The sequence below is a fragment of the Cavia porcellus genome, unplaced genomic scaffold, assembly GCF_034190915.1.
Source record: "Cavia porcellus strain 051 isolate PalLab524CR breed Dunkin Hartley unplaced genomic scaffold, mCavPor4.1 scaffold_28, whole genome shotgun sequence".
NCBI lineage: Eukaryota > Metazoa > Chordata > Mammalia > Rodentia > Caviidae > Cavia > Cavia porcellus.
Window position 1 is genome coordinate 35,331,847 of NW_026947511.1, and position 7,105 is coordinate 35,338,951.

The 7,105-nt window shown below is 54.0% G+C and overlaps 1 long non-coding RNA gene across 2 annotated transcripts; it reads left to right on the top strand.

Moving 5' to 3' along the window:
• Window positions 1–3,070: 3,070 nt before the first annotated feature.
• LOC106028542 (uncharacterized) lies at window positions 3,071–6,883 on the top strand. 2 transcript variants are annotated; one of them, XR_001202173.3, is made up of 3 exons: window positions 3,071–3,322; window positions 4,129–4,243; window positions 4,661–6,883. It is a non-coding gene; the product is annotated as an uncharacterized LOC106028542 (long non-coding RNA). The 2 variants fall into 2 exon arrangements; XR_002792215.2 differs by having other exon boundaries at window positions 3,076–3,322; window positions 5,993–6,883.
• Window positions 6,884–7,105: the final 222 nt, after the last annotated feature.

Sequence of the window (7,105 nt, forward strand, 5' to 3'; positions counted from 1 at the left end):
AAATTTCCCTGCTTGGTTATTTGGTTCTTAGCAGCAGCCTTGGTCCCCTTTGCCTTGCTAACCTGTGGGCACCTGGGGTCTCACCTGGGGGCTGGATCCTGCTTGAGGCTTTGGCGTGGGGAGAGTTGGGTATGCAAAAGCAGATGAGGGTCCACAGGGAGCTGGGTACTTGAGGACCCTCTGTTCCACCTTGTCTCATATTGTAAAATTTTGGGGGGAAAAAACTAGCCTTATTTTACCCAACTGGGGCTCACCTCCAAGGAGGGAAATCAGAGAACATTGGAGCAGGAGGACTCTCAGAGAAATCAACTTCATTCACTCATTTATTCATTCATCAAACACTGTTTGAGCAACCATTTATCCAGGGCCAGGAGTTGTAGGTGTTGGGCGCAGGCGCTCAACATACCATACCCCACCCGGGACTAAGGACCACGCCAGCTTCCGCAGTGCGCTACGTCCCTCTTTAAATTAGCCAACCCGTGCGCACTTCGTGCTCACTCCGTACTCTGTGGCAACTCCTGATTGGCCACAGCTGGATATAGTAGCCAGAGCCTGCGTCCCATTCCCGCCCTGCTTCCTCGTGGCAGCCTGTGATTGGTCACGGCCAAATATATAAACCAGAGCCCGCGTAAATAAAGCAGCAGTTAACTGTCGTCCACAAGAGCGTCTCCTGTTTCATTGGGGCTGCGCTGGTCAGTAGGCTCCGGTATCACTAATGGACCCTCCTTGGACCCTGGCCTCAGTGAATTTACTAACAGGAAACACAGGTGCTGGACAGTATGATTTGGTAATAGGACAAATCTCCTTCTGATGGCTGGTTGTTAACCAGCTGAAGTACTGGAGTACCCAGAGGCGGGCACTGTATCCAGAGGTGGCGGGGTTGAAAAGCTAATGTGCAGGGTGTCTCTGCATATTCCAGGTTGGCTTTGAACTCACGGTGGAGCCCAGGATGGCCTCCAACTTGCTGTGATCTTCCTGCCTCTGCCTCCTGAGTGCTAGGATTGCAGGCAGGCATCACCACCACGCTACTTTTGGAGAGAAATGTGGGGTGTTTCCAGGGAGGGCTGCATGGTCTGGCGTGGCAGGAGCTGAGCAGCGGGACTTGGAGCCAGGCCATCTTTTTCAGGGAGTTTAGAACTGCTCTGATTTACAGCTGAAGCCCTTCTGGGGCTAGACAGGTAGAAGTCTGTGAAAGTCTGCAGGGCCTGTGAATGCTGAGAAGTTATAGACTGGGGTAGGGGCGTGGTTCCCTGGTATTTTGAGAAGTCAGAAAGCATATGCAAACCATATGCAAATGAGATCCCAGGCAGCACCTGCTGTGTGCAGTGGGGCTTCAGCGCTGCAGTGGGAGGGCTGGTTCCTTTCCTCCAAGGTGAGAGGGGTGGTGCCTTGTGACTCAGGCAGAGTTTAGGGGGCATCTGAGGCAGCACTGGGAAGGAAGTTACCCAAGACTTTCCTTGCCAGTTACGTTTCTGTGGGAGGCGGTGTTCCCTTGGGAGAAGCAGAGACCGGAGTGCAGGGCCAGCAGGGCAGGATGAAGGCCCTAGTCCCCACCTCCAGGGAACCCAGGCCTCGGGAATGAAGGGGTTGGTTCCCTTTGTGTGTGTGTGTGGGGGGGCTGGCCTGGGCAGGCTGGAGTTTTCCTCCCCTCTTCCAGACCCACTCCCCTGTGCTTTGTCCTCACAGGAAGAATCCTGGGCTCTCAGAACCAACAGCCCAGAGTCAAAGTCTGGGGTGCTCTCTGGACCTAACATGGCCCAAAGCTTCCTGAGATGGTGGTAGCATCCTGGTCTCCTCCCAGAGGACTCATCTTTGTCTCCCCAGCCTCCAAACTGCGCCTAGATGCTTCCCAGGATGTCTGTGATTGAAAACCTCTGTCAAATCTTTCTTTCCTCGGGAGCTCTCCTGAGATGCAAGAGGCTGTGGACCCTTGCCTGGGTTGACAGAGAATGAAGGGCTGGGCCTGGACCCAGAAGCTTCCAGACTGGCTCCTCAGGGCTCCTGTGTGGCCTCAAATACATTCCTTTTCTCCCTGTGCCCCAGCAGCAGGCCAGACAGTTCACATACAAGCCCACCCTGCAGAGTGTAGCTGCTCCTAAGCAGCTGGAAGTGTGTGTGTGTGTGTGTGTGTGTGTGTGTGTGTGTGTGTGTGTATGGGGGGACCACATAGGGTGTTGGTAAGTGGGGCAGGGCAGCAGCCACTTGACCGCCATTGCTGAGGAGTCACAGGGCTTCCCAGTTTCAGGTCCCCCCAGAGCCCCACCAAGAGAGGCAGGACCCAGCCACATGGTAAGGTTGTTCTGAGACTCAATCCTGGGTGCATGGGGAGCTGTACCAGCTTCCCCTCTGCCCCTTCCTTTTCTCCTCTTCCCTCTCTCCCCACTCTCGGTCTCTCTGCTTTCCAGCACGCTGGCTCTCCCTCCAGGCCTTCTTGCTCAGCCTCTCTCGCCTTCTCTGGGGCTGCTGGTCCCCTCTCCCCTGCTTCCCCTCCCTCATCTCCCTCACCCTTCTCCGTGGCACCTGCTGCAGCACTTCCCCTCTTCTGCCCATCTGTACCAGGTCTCCCCTCTTCCCTCAACTCAGTTCCCAAATACTGAACACTTTGGGGAAACTGAGGAAGGGCCTCAGACAGCTGAGAGTGGGAGAGGCAGGAGGGGAGATGTCAAGAACAGCCAGCCTTCAGCAGGTGGCACTGTTGGGCGACTTTTGCTTGGGAAACATTTTAGCACTAAAAAAACCACTGGAATCTATTGGCATTTGAGAGCTTTTTTTTTTTTTTTTTTTTTTTTTTTTTTTTTAAATAAAAATAATGACTCTCATTTCCTGGGCATCATTAAACAAGGTGCAGTGTTTGTGCGAGCGATGCGTGTGATGTGGATGTGTGGTGTGTGTGTCTGCATGAGAGTGTGTGGGGCTGGAACACAGGGTGTGTGCACACGTGTGAATGCTGGCGAGACCTGGGTGACCAAGCCTGAGCGCTGGAGAGGCATTGGTCTACAGATGGGACCATGTGTGTGTGGTTTCAGCAGGAACTGGAGGTCCCACGCGCGGTGTGTCCGCTCACGCACACCGTAGGTTCAGGCTCCGGTCTGCGTCTCTGCGTGCGCACGTAGCTGCGGGTGCGTGGGAAGCACAGAGTGACTGGTGGTGATGTAATGCAGTAGGTAAGACGGAGAGCCCCAGAGTCAGCTGTCCTTGGGGTTTAAATTTTGGCTTCACATTCTCAGCTGTGTGATTTTGACCTTGTCAACTGATGTCACCGAGCTTCAGATTCCTCACCTGAAAAATGAGACAGTAGCAATCGTTGCCTCTCTGGATGATGGTGGGTTATTTGATTTTTTCTTTTTGAGACAGGGTCTTGCTTTGTAGTTCCGACTGGCCTTGAATTCACTATGCAGTGAGTGCTGGATTACAGGCGTGCACCACCACCCTTGGCTGTTTGGATGAGGGTGGGGATGAAACAGGATCATCATGGAAAGATCCTGGCATGGTGCCCAGCATGAGTTGGAGCCCAGTGGCCTCAGACCCGCGGTTCTGCTGTCCAGCTCCTCTGCTGGCTCAGTGGGCCTTCTGAACCCAGTATACCTTGCTGTGCTGGACACACCAGGACTATGATGTCCTCCATGGTGGGGACCCAGCCAGAATAGGCCCTATGGGTCAGTGACCCCAGCTTCTGATGTAACAGGAGAGGAGAGGCCAGCGCGGGAGCCAGTAGGCTGTGCACTGGTATGCACGGCTTCTGCTTCCCCAGTTCGTGTGTGAGGACCACGAGCCAGGCCGGGTTCTCCTTTGCCTGGTGCCTAGAGGCCAAGGGACTGACGATGCCCTGTGCCCAGGTTTCTGGACTCCCAGCCTCCCCCTCCCCGTCTTTCCTCTTCCCTCTCTCTTCCTGGTGGCCTTCCAGCTTGCAGCAGGCAGTGGAGTGGGGAGACATTATCTGGTCTCTATGGAGGTGCAACAACCACTCCAAATTTAGGAGCTTTGAGCAATTTATTATTATGGCTCCCAGTTCCTGGGGCTGGCTAAGTGTTCCAGGGTCTCCTCTGAGGTTGGTGGGGACTGTGGATACACACATCTGGCCCTGCATGGTCCCTGGCTTCTTTTCCTATGTAGTTTCTCTTCCTTCAGGTCCTCTGCATGTGACTTGAGTCTTCCTCAGCACAGTGGCCTCAGAGTGGTGGCATTTTTTACATGGCAGGTCTCTCCTAGGATACAGGAAGTGCTATAGGACGTGTCCTCCTAGGTAAGGGCCTGTGGGTGTTAAAGTGTCACTTCTCATGGCTTCTTCTGGGCAAAGCTGTCATGGATCCACTCAGAGTGCAGAGGCCACAGAATACAGCCCCTTCATGGCCGTGTGGCCAGAGAGCGGCTGGGTGGGTGACAGTGCTGGAGGTATCATGGAAGAGCAGTTAACATTGACAGTGATTGTGCCCACCCCACTGAGCTGTCATCGGGCATACAGAGCTCGATGTGGCTGACATCAAGGCCCCGGGGGTGCTAGCATAGTCATCATCCTTCTCTTCCCTCACTCAGGAAGATACTGAGGCTTAGAGAGGTCAAGGGACTGTTTCTGGTTTGCACAGCTCACAGACAGCAGACCTGAGCTGGAAGGTCAGCCTTCTCCTCTATGTTGCTCTCTCTGCCCCTCTGCGTTTCTCAGACCCAGGAGAAGGCTAGAGCAGCCGGGAGGAAGAGACGGTGTGAGAGGAGTGGCAGTCCTGTCCCAAGTTCCAGGTGCCCCCTCGCCTGGCTTCTCCTGGGTTCTTCTGTCCTAATTTGGCCCCTCCAGCTCCAGCTCCTGCTCCTGCCCTGAGGGTGGAGGTGGAAGTGCTCTGGCCTCTTCCAGATTCCCAGACGCATTGGTGCTCCAGCTGCCCCATGAGGAGCTGCACCCCTCCTGAAGAGGTAGAGGGAAACTGAGGCTTAGAGGGGACGTGTGGTCCTCAAGGCTGTACTTTGACTTTTCCAGCTCTCCCAGGGCCCACGTGCACTGCACCTGCATGTGTCCCAGCCCTGACACTGCCGCATCTCTGGGGCTGCCTGCTTCATTGGGTTCACCCCTTATCACCTCACTGCCACTATGTCCTCCAGCTAGCACCCTCCCCACAGCAGCACCAGCTTCCATCCCAGAACTCTGGTCCCACTGTGTCTGGCTCTCATCAGGCCTTTCCACAAGCCCAGGATCCCAGTACTACTGGAGGTGCCCATGGGGCCTTAGCTTTCTTTATTCCATCATATTTATTGTGTCCCTTCACTCTCACAAAATCACCTTTTTTTTTATCAGTACTGGGGACTGAACTCACGACCGCCTGCTTGCAAGGCAGGTGCTTATGCCACTGAGCTAAATCCCCAGCCCCCACAAAATCATTTTTAAGCATTTCCCTTTGTTAGAATTCAACGTGGCCTGAGTTCAAATCAATCCACTCAGTGGCTCTCAACCTTGTCCACTTAACCTCAGTTGACCCCCAAAAGTCCTTGTCCCTAGCATTCCCTGCTGCCTCAGGCCGCCCTGCTGTGTCCAGACACTCCATCTCTTCCATGTGGTTCAGGCAACAGCTGCTTCAGGGCCCCCAAGCCAGGTGCCCTGGGCTGCGCTCTGACCCTGATCTCTGTACAGTAGGTTGATGGGGTGAGTTTCCGTCCACACTCGACTCCATAGGAACCTAGGCTCAACCATAAGCCAGTGGAGGGTCAGGTGACACATTGGCTATAGGGTCTCCTGTGGCCTTTCCCTGGCCTGGGACATGCATGTCCTTATGGCTGATCAGCAGGCAGTGCATGCAGGAACATTGAGAGGAAAAGGCATTTTGACCCTAGGCCAAGCAAGCCTGCTTACTTGAGTTTTATCTGGAGGTGGGAAGGGCACCTTCCTCCTTTTTGCTTGGGTGTGGGCATCCCTGGCTCTCAGGACAGGTGATACCACTGGTGCGCACATCTGCCCCGCATTCAGTGGATGTGAACTTGGATCACTCATTTTCTTTCTTTTTTCTAGGGGGAAGAGCATAGGAACCATACTTTGGCTACAGGAGGCTAGATGCAAGGAATGACTTTCCTAGTAGTGAGAACTGTGGGCCATTTGACTAGATTCCAGGACAGGTTCTAGACCCAGGGGACTTTCTTTGTTGTCCTGAGGGACTTAGGGGTGACGGCATCTCCCAGGGGTGGATGAGATGAACCCTTTGTCTTTTGTGTCCTTGAGATTTCCAGAGCTTCCAGGGTCCCTGGGGCTTCTGGGGGAGGAAGACCTTGCACACCCAGGGCAGGAGGGCGGAAGAGTCCCACTGGAGAGGTCCATGTGGCAAGAACTGACCCCTAATCTCTTTGGCTGGGTCTGTGCTGCCCAGATGAAGGGAGGCTGTCATGCCCAGCTGGCTCCTCCGGCTCTAGGAGTCACTTGGGGGCCACTCCCCCCGTCACTCGAATGCTGCGGTTATTTTTAGCACTGGGATGTGCAGAACATGCTCAGAGAAACAGAGTGGAAAATCTGACACTCAGACTCACTGGGAGGAGACCCAGCTCCTCTACCCGGGCACCGCTCACGTGTTTGATTTGCATCTCTCACGTTTCTTGGAACAGCCAGACTTTGGATTCCAGCAGGCTCCCTGGGAAGACGTGCAGCCTCAGGTCCACGAGTGGCCCTTGGACTTGGCCACCAGCCATGGCTCCTGATCAGACCTGTCATGTTTCCACTGACCCTCAGAAAGAGACAGTGCAGGTCTTAGGCCTGCCGTTGGGTGGGGGAACACACACAGGCCCAAGGAGGGTGTCCAGGGGCCTGCTTGGGAGGGGTACTGGGCAGAGGGGACAGCTCCCTGCCTGGGCGGCGGCAGAGGTTGTGGTGGCGGCGGTGTAGTGGATATTTAATTAAAAATTACTTCATGTTTTTCCTCCTCTTATTACAAAAACAATATATGCTCTTTGGAGAGAAAAAAATTAAAACACAGATAAGCAAACAGAAGAAAATGAAAAACACACATAATCCTAGCACTCAGACACAAGCCCTGTAAATATTTTGGTGTTTTGTTGGCTATACCACCAAGCCTTTTTTCTTTCGCTTCTTTAGAACATTTTCATTTATTTTTAATTACACACGTAATACAGGAAC